Genomic DNA, 12,626 nt, shown 5'->3' with positions numbered 1-12,626 from the left:
GAGAGGTGAATAAAAGCAAGCAAAAACATTATTATCATTGAGCTTACTATTTAATGGTAGAGATAGATACTAGACAAGATAAATAAGTAAAAAATATGCTATGTTAGAAGGTAATCAATTCATGCTGTGAATTGGAGGGGTTTCACATTCAGCTAGGTTGTCAGGCAGGGCAAGACTAAAAAGTCCTGACAGAAATGAGGAGGGAACTTTGAAATATGTAGGGTGAGAATGTTCCCATAAGGAGGATAATACAAACTGTCCGATAAGAGAGCAGCTACAGGCACAGCAAACAGGCCAGTGTGGCTCTTGTGGGGTGGAAGGAGAAGAGAAATATATAAAAGAAAGTAAGGGTGGTGTTGGGGGCAAGAAGCGGTAACAAAATTTTAAAACATTGATTCTCCTTTTGTAGACACTCCTTATCTGTTGCAGGTTCACATCACTTACAGATTTTAATCCTATCTTCTATTTCTTCTAGTACGCCTGTGTATGCGTGTGTGTGTGTGTGTGTGTGTGTGTGTGTGTGTGACAGAGAGAGAGAGAGAAAGAGAGAGAGAGAGAGAGATCCATGGGTTTCCTTCCAACCAAGAGGGGAACCAATCAGTATATTGTCAGCTACTGTGGGTTATAAGAAATGTTCTTTTGCGAAATTCGGAGTCTGGAAGTGAAGCCACGGTCATGACATAATTCACATACACTATTATTTACCTGCTGTCTCACCTTGTTTATGTTAGGCAGTGGCCAGCCGTGCAAATATGTATAGCTCTGATGAAGATGGAACAAAGTTCTGAATAAAGAACCTGAATACTTTATGCATCAAGATTTCACAGAATAATTTATAAAGTTAAGATGTGTTAGTGTTAAATTAATTATGAGATATTAGCAAAAACAAATCAACATTTATAATAATATGTCTACAAAAAATCAAGAGGAAAAGTTTTACAAAGTTTTTATCAACCCAGGTAATCTTACACAATAACTAAGTTTGAAATGAGCTCGAACTCATGAACTGTGAGACATGAACTGAGCTGAAATCATGAGTTGGATACTTAACTGACTGAAACACCCAAGTGTCCCTTTTTAGTTATTTTTAATCAAATTTTATCACAAGTGATAGATATATTCACAATAATCATTCAGTATCTAGAAAGTTTTTCTTAAAACCTACTCTTATTTCTCATATTTATGGCTATTATTTAGCAAAATGTTTTCTAATCTGAACTATTTAACTATTTGTCTTAAAACATTCTAATATATGACATACTTGTCTCAAGCCCTAAGGGGTAGTGTTTTTTTTTAGTTGAGCAATATTACAATAATTTTTACAAGCAATATACAATGCTTTCCTTGAACTGGATACAGTGGAAATAAAATTCCACATTGGGATTTGTCCTAGTTTGTCATTGATATAAATTAATTTTCAGAGATTCTACTATCAGTAAAATGGATTTGTCTATAATGAAATACATCTTATAATGTCACACAAATCCTTAAAATAATAGGCTTTAAATCTGTGATTCATAAATCATGCATGTGGTGATATTATAGGTAAGCACAGTGTCTATAATAGTGTTTAATAAAGACATCATGCCAAGCTAGCCAATAACCTATGACATAATTACCTACCAACTATTTGACATGTTATAAGTCTTGCTAAGTACTTAAATAAAGGAAAAATAAGTTTACCAAATGAAGAAAATATATATATTTGGATCAGGTAAAGACAAATTAATTTAAGATTCTAATTTAATCCAATGGTACATACACATCAAAAATTGTATTGCATCTTTCTGAGAATGTATTATATTGTGTTGTGATTTTTATACAAAATTCCATATTGTCATCTGTAAAAAATGGGAAATGTTTTGCATTATATTTTTGACTAAGAATGTGGTCTTTGATGATATATATTTAAGATCCCTATGGTAAAGTCCCTGTGGTATTTCCCTGAATGCTGTTCCCTTGACTTGTCAGTCAAGTTCATCCATTAAAACAGCTTATTTCCTCTTTGCTTCACAACAACAAAAAAGACTTTTTTTAAAAGATTAATTTTATAATGTCATGGAAAGATATTTAGAAAATATATTATTGAAAATATCAATAGAGCTGCTTAGAGATTAATGATCTTGTCACTGCAACAGCCTACAATTTTTTAATTAATTTTTCAGTGCTCTAAAAACACATTATGGAGATATTTTCTTTGCAGTATGTCTACTGTTTAGATAGTTATTAGATTGCTTTAGAACATTATTTGTTAATGATAAAAGAAGAGAAGCATTTTGATGAGATATGTTGAAGCTTATTTTGAAAGACAAGTGAGAAGGTAATACTTTCATTTTCTTTTCACATTTATTCCTTTAAAATGTTGTAAATTAATTAAAACAAAACAAAACAAGATTATTTTTATGAAATTAAGTGTCCTTCGTTACAGTCCTAATTAGGTTAAAGAATAAGAAATTTATTCACTTCTTGGGGTGCCTGGGTGGCTCTGTTGGTTGAGAGGCCGCTCTTGATTTCAGTTCAGGTCATGATGTCCTAGTTCGTGGATTTGAGCCCTACATCAGGCTCTGCACTGTCAGCATAGAGCCTGCTTGGGATTCTCTTTCTCCCTCTATCTCTGACCTCTCCCATTAGTGTTCTCTCTCTTACTCTTTCTTTCTCTCAAAATTAAATGAATAAACTTAAAAAATTAGAAAATAAAGAAAAATTTCCCTTCTTTCCATGAAAAATATCGTGCACATATTATATGCCAGGCAATGCTAGACTGATAGAGAATTTCATAGATAGATAGATAGATAGATAGATAAATGATAGATCAATCTGTCAAGCTAGTCTCTCCATATATTATCACATACGCCTAGTAAAACAGAATTTGGACTACATCACGCATTCAATCATCAAACAAATTATCTTGAACACCTGTTTATTTTTAATGACTTACAATAACTACAATTAACATAATACTTTATAGATTTTTCTTGGTGTGTGTCTGTGAATATGTGTACTTGGTATTTTTGTTTAACTTTGCAAAATGAAATAATACGAGATGTTTTCTGTGATTGGCTTTCAAGGGGCTTCTAGTTTATTCACCAAGGAGTTTAATTCTATCCAGTAAAAACCATATGCAAAGCCTCTAGGCACTTTTCTGTCAATTGATGAAAATATAGCTTGTTTTATGTGTATTTCTGTTTAGCAGCACCATATTTAATATATATATTGTTGGGGCGCCTGGGTGGCTCAGCCCGCTAAGCATCCGACTTCGGCTCAGGTCATGATCTCACGGTCCGTGAGTTCAGGCCTGGCATCGGGCTCTGTGCTGACAGCTCAGAGCCCGGAGCCTGTTTCAGATTCTGTGTCTCCCTCTCTCTCTGACCCTCCCTGTTCATGCTCTGTCTCTCCCTGTCTCAAAAATAAATAAACCTTAAACATTTAAATATATATCTGTACATATATATATATATATATATATATATATGTATATAGTTGATTCATTTACACTAAACTTATGGTCAACAGTATCATAACTTACACCTGAAAACTAACATTATCTAACACACAAACTTTCTCTATAAGGCACCTCAAAGTTTTCTAACATATAAGTACACTATAAAAGAAATTCTGCACTATGTTTCAAAACCACTTAAAACAGGAAAAAATCACTGGGGTGCCTGGATGGCTGGGTGGTTAAGCGTCCAACTCTCAGTTACATCTCAGGTCATGATCTCAAGGTCTTGTGAGTTGGAGCCCCATGTCGGGCTCTGCATGGACAGTGCAGAGCCTGCTTGGGATTCTCTTTCTCTCCCTCTCTTTCTACCTCTCCCCCATTCATGCTGTCTGTCTCTCTCAAAATAAATTAATAAACTAAAATATTTTTTTTAAAAAGGGAACATCGCCAACAAGAAACAAAAAATGTGAAAGAATGTGCACACTTATTTATAGCATGAAAGCTGAGACAAAAAGTCATAGCACAGCACTGTTGACTATAGCTAGGAAGTATGTCAGGTGACTCAAATTTTCCACCTCTCTGCACATGTGCCAGGGTGACTATGATAACATCTAGGGAAGTGACTTTGGGGTTACAAAGAAATTTTAGTGAATAAGTGAAATTATAAATATGGAATCTTCAAATAACAAGGCTTGACAGTACTATGTTAGGACATCTTAAATGCTATAGAATTTAAAAAAAAATAGGAGTGTGTCTCTGTGGCTCAGTAGGTTAAATGTCTAACTCTTGGTTTCAGCTCAGGTCATGATGTTGTGGTTCATGAATTCAAGCACTGTCTCAGGTTCTGCACTGGCCGCATGGAGCCTGCTTGGGAGTCTCTCTTCCTCCCCTGCTTGTGCTCTTTCTCTCTGTCTCAAAATGGAAACAAAACAAAAATTACAAAAAAAGCAAACTAGGATATTCAGCCATAAAAAAGAATGGAATCTTACCATTTCCAACAACATGGGTGGACCTAGATGTTATTATGCCAAGTGCAATATCAGACAGAGAAATACAAGTGCCATATGATCTTACTTCTATGTGGAATCTAAAACAAATAAACAAATGAAATAGAAACTGACTTCTAGATACAGAAAAATTATTGGTTGGTTATCAGAAGGGGGAGGGGTTGGGAGTGGGCAAGATAGGCAGAGAGGATTAAGAGGTACAGACTTCCAGTTATAAAATTAATAAATCACAGGGATATAATGTACAGCACAGGTAATAGAGTCAATAATACTGTAAGAGTTTTGTATGCTAAGAGATGACAATTTGACTTATTGTGGGGATAATTTCATGGTGTACACAAATATGAAATCACTACCATGTACACCTGAAACTGATAGTATATAGTATGTCAATTATTCTTCAATCAAAAAGAAAATTAAAAAGCGGAATAAAATAAAATAATAAAATAAAAGAAAAGAAAATAAAATAAAAAAGAGCTCTGGGAGGAGGAGTGGTTATAATCTTAAAAGAGTTACCCAGGGCATTTCTAAGAAGAGTATCCCTGAGAAAATGATATGTCCATAAGAATCTGGAGCATGTGAGAAGGGTGGCCATTTGGTAATCTGGAATGGAGCACCCCAAGCAAAAGGAAGAGCCACAGCTGAAGTGTGAAGCTAGGAGTACACCTGAAGCATTAGCTGAAGAACAAGAAGGTAACAATGGTAGGAGGATTGGTAGAGGGAGAGGACAGTGGCAGAGGAGGTCAGGGAAGTAATGAAGGACCAGTTCCTGTCCGTCTTTGGGGCAATAAAATGAGAAGTTGTCGCAGGACTGACTTATATTTGAAATCAACCTCATAGTTGCTGATTTCAGAAGAGACCAATAGAAAGAGAAGAGGGGAATGGTGGTCAAAGGAAAAAGCCAAGATAGCCTCTTGGTGTGTGGAAATTAGAGTCCAGAGATGACCAGGTTCAAACCCTAATAATAGCAGCGGAAGCGGTGAGGACTAGTAACACTCTAGATATATTTTTAAAGTACCGGATGTGGAGCATGAGGGAAAAACTGAGGGGAATCAAGTGTCTAAATATTTTTAGCTCAACCAACTACAAGTATAATCAGAAGTATAACTACCCTTGAATACTGATATGAAAAGAATGCAGGAAGAGTAGATACGGGGGGGGGGAGGCGGTGCATTAGTATTAACATGCTGAATTTGAGATGACTATAAGATATAGGGATATCACAAAGGTAATTACATAGATAGGTCTGAAATTGAGGAAAAACCATAGATATAAGGAAGAAACAAGAATGTGGAGTTGGCCGCAAATAAATAGTATTCAAAGCCAATACACAGGTAAGTGGACCATGGGCAGAGCCCTGTGTTGCACCTAATGACAATTTGGTAGAGGAGGAGTGGAAGCCCCCAAAGTTGACCAAAGGAGCTACCAGTGAGACAGAAAATAAATTAAGAGAGGGGAGCATCTTGATATGCAAGGAAAGTAGTGCATCAAGGTTGAGTGTGTGGAACTGTTTCATATGCTAATAAATCAATTAAATTGGGAAGGGAAAATTGATATGAGGTTTGGTAATGTAAAAATCATTAGGGATGTTTATTTAGAACTCTAGGAAGACAATCTTGGTCAGATTATATTTAAGAGAGAAAAAATCATGAGAATTTGGAGATGGTTAGCATAGATGATTATTTCCCAGGGTTTGCAACAAATGGAAACCTCTGTGGCAGCTGGTGGTTCAAAATAATAATTTTTTAGAGATGGGATAATAACATTTTGTTTTCATGATGATGGGAACTGCACCTAGACAATAATTACTGATATAAGAGAGAACCAAAAAGCATTTTCTGGGCCGTATACTGAAGGACAAAGGATAAAAGGAGAGAAAGTTAATGTGAAAGGCAGAAATTAGTGTATTCAGATGGAATTAGGATAGTTCATGATAACATGCAAGAGTATAATGTATCCAGATGCTGATACGCAGGGAAATATGGCAGTGGGAGTGTGTAGATTTTTTCTTGTTGCCTCTATTTTGATAGTAAAGGATGAACTGGGGTTACCATGAATGTGAATGGATGTAAACACGCAAGAGGTTTGAGGATAAAGAAGCAGTTATGAAAGAGCCCCATAGGTGAAGGGCAGCGGGGGAGTGATTGATCGAACAAATTAAAAGTTGTATCTTTGCCTGGTATCTTTATGGGCTCTTCTGAACATTCTCATTCTGAATCAAATTGCTACCAGTCCACATGGTGATATGTTTTTTTTTTTTTTTTTTGCCCCAGTAATTTTTAATTAAGCATTTGTATGTGTGGAATGGGTGAATAGACATGCTTAATCGGGGTCGTAGTTTGCCAATAAGTAAGTAAGACAAAGTGCGGATAATAACAAGGGCCAGTGTTGTGTTTATTTATCACGAGAATTCCAAGATTGTGTGGCGATTTTCTCCAAGACATAATTTTTTCAAATGTGCCAAACAAACCAACAAAAATCCCTTTATACATAACAGGGAGTTTTGCCCATATCATTGCAAGGTTCAGTGATGCAATAGCCTTCCAAATGATAGGCTACCACTGGGGCGTGACAGTGCCCCTCATTGATGCTAATTTACCTTGCACGCTGCTAGTGGACTAATCTTTACAATGCACTGGTCTACAAATGATATGTTTTGCAATTTAAAAAAAAGTGTGCCTTTTAAGTGAAAAAACAAACAACAAAAAATTTTGCTTGTAATCCCATGACCAGAGCAAAGCTTTTTAAATCCTTTTTGCATGTTATTTTCCAGGTAATTTTGTGGAAATGTACACATTCCAATGGCAGAAGTTAATACCACTTATGTAGTGATATAATGACAAATAATAGTTTAACAGAATTAGTAAAAAAAAAAAAATGTTGATCTCATCTGGCCTGCTTTCACAATTCTAATCCTTTGATGATTGTCTCTTAAAAAAAAATAATTTATTTTTTGCATCAAAGCCCTTCACTAAATTCTACTCTATCTTCACTTGGATCTCACATGACTCAGATAAGCTGCTGGTGACAAATACATTTCTTTCTCTGGTCTTTGACCCTCCCCCAAGGTTGAAATTCGTATATTCTGATTGCCCCTATCTCCTTTTTGATTTTCATTTGGATATCTAATAGGAAATTCAAACATAATGTCTCCAAATGCCTTGTTTCAATGCTACCATACCTGACCCCCACTTACTCCTCTGCCTTTTGTATCACAGTAAATCACACCATTATTCACACAGGTGCTCATTCCCGAACATAAGAATCTTTGACTTTCCTCTTTCTGTCACTCTACTCCATCATCAAATACTGTCAGTTCTACCTTCAAAATCAAGCCTCAGATGTACAACTTCTCATTTCAAGGTGTCCAATGCAACTCCTTCTCTGGAGTGTTCCTTTTAATGTACGAAACTCTCCTACAATTTCTCACAGAAGACAATGTAAGGTTTACAATCCTGCAATGCCCTGTATGCATAACATGGGAACTTTGCTCTTGAATTTTTCTTCACCAGAGAAACTCTTCCTTCCAAACGTCTCACCATCCCACATCGGTATTTTTCAAATGATGCTTTCTTAGAGAAAGGCAGGAATTATCTAAAAGGGACTATGTTTGAGGAAAATGGTATCCAATGTGGCATTTGAAAATCTCTAGGGATATTCTGGTGTCCCCTGGGGATGGCGAACCAGTGGCATTTAATGTAGGTGGCCCAGGACTGTTAAACAGCCTGCATTATGTACAAATGTATCTTTGTCATCCACATATTTAAATCATCTGATGTATATACTTAAATAAGGTAAAAACTTAATTATAATTATCTCAACCTTAGAACTAAACTTTTTTACATAAACACAAAGTTGTTTTGGAAGCTTTGCTTATTCATGGAATTTTCCAATAATGTGACAACTGTATAAACTAAAAAAAGCATACTTTTTGAAAAACGATAAAGAATTATTCAATATATCCAAAAAATCATATTATCAGTGGTGATGCCATGCTTTTTGAGCTGGTCTCAGGCTTCTTGATTTTTGTCTTCTACCAAAAGATAGGCCAAGAATCTGATTATGGAAGCAAATATTATTTTTAACCTAAAATCACTTTATATTTCATTTTATAACACAGGTAAAGCATTATATTATTTTTGTAGCTGTCTTTGAATTTCTGTTACAGTTCTCTGGCTATCCTCGCCCAATATAAGTCACTCAGGCATATGTGGGAGCATCTGATAGGATTGAGAGCAAATGATTTAACATTCAACTTGTTAAAGCTCGTGTATTTCTATTTACTGTTTTTTTTGCCATCAGATACGTCTCATCTCCTTACTATTTTGTAAAGTGAAAATGATAACAACACATTGCTGCCTTTTTGAATATCTTCTGTCAGTCACTTTATGTTCATCATTCCTAATCATCCCAACACCATAAAGTACTAAAGGTACTGAAGAAGAAAGAGATGCCTTATGGAATGAATGATCTCAGGGTGAGGAATCGCAAGACATGACTCGATTTCTTGTCTTATCCCCCTTTTTAGACATGGATGCTGTATTTATATGCTCTATAGCATATTCCATAGTGCGTTATGCATGGATATTCTAAAAAAATTATTCAAGGTTTCACATCAGAAAAAATAGGGGCATAAGTTATATTAATACTCAAACTGAAATGACAGCTCCACACTATGGCAAGTGGAGGCTGGTACCTGTTCCAATTCTTGGAAGTTTCTGGTCTTCTTTCTTTCCTGGCATGTCCTTGAGTCCCTTTACCTCAGTCTTTCTTACCCTGGCCTCAGTAGATAATAAGCAATGTGGCACATGCTTCCTGCAATAGGTGCCCCCAGGGCCGCCTGGGTGGCTCAATCGGTTAAGTGTCTGACTCTTGATTTTGACTCACGTCATGATCTCACAATTTGTGATTGTGAGTTCAAACCCTTAATCTGGCTCTGCACTGACAGCATGGAGCCTGCTGGGGATTCTCTCCCCTGCTCTCTCCCTGACCCCCCACCCCCCACCTCATGTTCGCTCTCTCTCGCTCTCTCTCTCTTTCTCTCAAAACACAAACTAACAAAACAGCTTAATAGGTACCCACAACATCTTTAACATTTTCAACTGTAATGAACCTTAGTCAAGAAAGAATTTTCAGTTACTGAGGTGCCTGGGTGGCTCAGTCAGTTAAGCATCTGACTCTTGATTTCATCTCAGTAATGATCTCATGGGTTTGTGGGGTCTAGCCCTGTGTCTGGTTCCGTGTTGATAGTGCTGAGCCTGCTTGGGATTCTCTCTCCCTCTCTCTCTGCACCACCCCCTCTCAAAATAAATAAACTTTAAAAAAAGAAAGAAAACTCAGTTAAATAATATATTGCTTAATGAATGTAAAATCATTCAATCTGAATATAAAATTTAAATAATTCAGTAAATTAGGTAATTTTTGGAATTAAGAAGCCAATTTGTTAAAATGTTTCATCCATTCTATTTAAAGAAATGTTATAATTTCAACTATAACTATGTGACATACTGTCAAGATAATGGTTAATTTCCTTAAAGATAAAATTGTCAACCCATTACAGCTGAATTTGGAATATGATTTTCAAAACTGATTCAAAACTTAATTATCATTAGCTATTTTTTAGCTGATGTATTTTAAATTGTTAGGAATATTATTTTTAAAAATCAGACTTTATATGTAAATTATAAATTTAAGATTATTTTCAAAAATAGCAATGGAAAGAAACTAATTTATGTATTAGTTAGGCAAATGCTAATGTTTAAAGGCATACAGCTGCATTTCTTCTGGTAAAACAAGAAAATTCAATCTAAATCTTTTCAACCTTTCAGTTTGGATATGTGATAGTAATTGTAAATCTTGTTGACATGACTTCCCCTTCTCTTGGCAATCACTTAAGTTTGTATTTGAACAGCCAACACTCATTATCTATTACTTTGTTTTCCTCTGAATCTGGGAGAATACATTATTTTTTTCTTTTACTGCAGAGTCATTTTCACAAATGGGTTCATATTACCAAGTATGAAGAAGATGACTACGTTAATTATATTTATTAATAGCATGTGCTCAATTATATCATATTATTTACATATATTAATAGCATGTTGTATATATATGTATATATGAATACATATACATATGTACACACACACACACACACACACACACACACACACATATATATATATATACCTGTGAAGAGAGAAATACTTCTTTTAAATGTAAGAATTCTTAAGTAAATATCTTACAATTACTAGTAACATGGATAGCTAGTAACATGTGTTAATCTAGGTAGAGTTATCTTTTTCTTCTCTTCAAACAGTCCAGCTTTAATAATAGCAAGAGGACAAAATTTGTGTAACAAATTCTCACTAGGTAAGAGGCTATATCTAATCCAGCGCTATGACATCAATGAGAATAAAGTTATTAATACTTTAGTGTACCAGATGCCTTCAGATATATTTTAGCTCAGATGTAACATTTGTCCTGAAATTGAGAAAATAATGATCTGAAATATTAATTCTTGATAGGTCCATTTATTTTCTGTTGAATCTATTCACAATAGATTCTAATTCTAATTGAATGATGAGAGTAGGATTGAGAGAACAAAAGGAAGATGAAAGATTCTATATCTTCCTGACCAGGTTCGGCTGCAGATGACCTCCTGTTCTTTCTCTGATTTCTCATTGTTCCACAAGAGCTTGTGCAGATCAGAACAAGAATTCTTTAGTGTCTGTCATGTAACATTAATAATACCTCTTATCTCTTATGACATTGACCTACAAATAAATGGCAGGTAACAACTACACAGCTCAAGCTCGCTCAAATGTGTGTTTTAAATAATGACAGTTTGAACATCAGATGACTTACATATTGAATCCATACAAATCCTAGATCAGGAAACAGAATGGGATGGGATATGGACATGGGATAATAATAGATACTCTGAATATGTGAGTGATAATTGTTGGTAAGGCTCAATTGAAAATCGTCTTCAGAAGGTTTTTTTTTTTTTAACTTTATGTTAAATGTCCCTTCTACCTTTGTAATATGGCTTGTCTTGAAGTTTATTTTATATGATATTAATATAGACACACTAGTTTATGTTGTTTCATGTTTACATGAAGTGTATTTTTATAACATTTTACTTTCAGAGCATTTGTGTCATTACATTTAAATGCATTACTCCTATAGTGAAAGAAACATGCCTGGCTTATTATTATGTTATTCTTATTTATTGTTTTAAAATTTGGGCTGACAATCTGTACCTTTTAATTAAATTGTTAATTGTAGTTTTATCTGATGTAATAATGTAGTTGGACTCATATCTACCATTTTTAGTATCTATCTAAAGTTATTTATTCACTTATTTTTTTTTTAATTTCTGTTACCTTTTTCCTTCTTTCTCTTGGATTGACCTATCATTTTTTTTAACATTCCACTTAAATCCCTTTCTGCTTCTATTTCCGGGTTGCTCCTGAAATTACTTTATACTTACTTAACAGAGTACAGAGTTAGTATTTTAATGCTTTATGCAAAACATAAGCATCGTGTAATAATACTTCATGTACCTCAACTTTGTTGTGTTACAGCCATATATTTTACATCCACATATGTTACAAACCTAACCATAAAATGTTATGGTTTTGCATTAAGTATCCGTTGTATGTTAAAGAATTTTAGAAGTAACAGAGTTGGTCTTTCTATCTTTATCCAATGTATTTATGTATCGAGCATATTCATTCTGTCCTTGGATCTGTTCCTTCTGGACTCAGATGTCTTTGCAGAAAATTTGTAATAGCAGTTTTTGTGGTGCAAATCAGTGGTGACATTATTTTCGCTTTAATTTTCTGAAAATATTTTCAATTTACCTTCACTTTTGAAGGTGTTTTGGTTGGGTTTCCATCTTTGGTTTTGTGGGTTTCTTTGTTTCTCCTTAAAAATGTCAGTCCATTGTGTACCGACATTCATTTTTTTCTGAATCTTGATAATTCCACTGTTATTTGTATCATTATTCTTCTGTAGATAATGTGTCACTTTTTCTCTGGCTCTTTTCAAGGTGTTTATTTTTATCTCTCCTTTTAAGCAATTTAATTATAATGTCCGGTGTGATTTTATTTTCATTTAGTCTGCTTTAGGATTCCTGAGCTACATAAATCTTTATATTTGTGTTTTTCTTC

At 34.6% G+C, this 12,626-nt stretch overlaps 1 long non-coding RNA gene across 2 annotated transcripts in view; it reads right to left on the bottom strand.

Moving 5' to 3' along the window:
* LOC128314233 (uncharacterized) overlaps nucleotides 1-9,307 on the bottom strand; it is a 59,888-nt gene extending 50,581 nt beyond the window's left edge. For both annotated transcript variants that reach the window (XR_008295725.1, XR_008295726.1), the window contains exon 1: nucleotides 9,146-9,307. This is a non-coding gene — a long non-coding RNA (uncharacterized LOC128314233). The remainder of the gene's footprint in view (nucleotides 1-9,145) is intronic.
* Nucleotides 9,308-12,626: the final 3,319 nt, after the last annotated feature.

The sequence above is a fragment of the Acinonyx jubatus genome, chromosome B1, assembly GCF_027475565.1.
Source record: "Acinonyx jubatus isolate Ajub_Pintada_27869175 chromosome B1, VMU_Ajub_asm_v1.0, whole genome shotgun sequence".
Taxonomy (NCBI): Eukaryota; Metazoa; Chordata; class Mammalia; order Carnivora; family Felidae; genus Acinonyx; species Acinonyx jubatus.
Note: the sequence above shows the minus strand (reverse complement) of the source record. Positions and strands in the feature narration are given on the sequence as shown.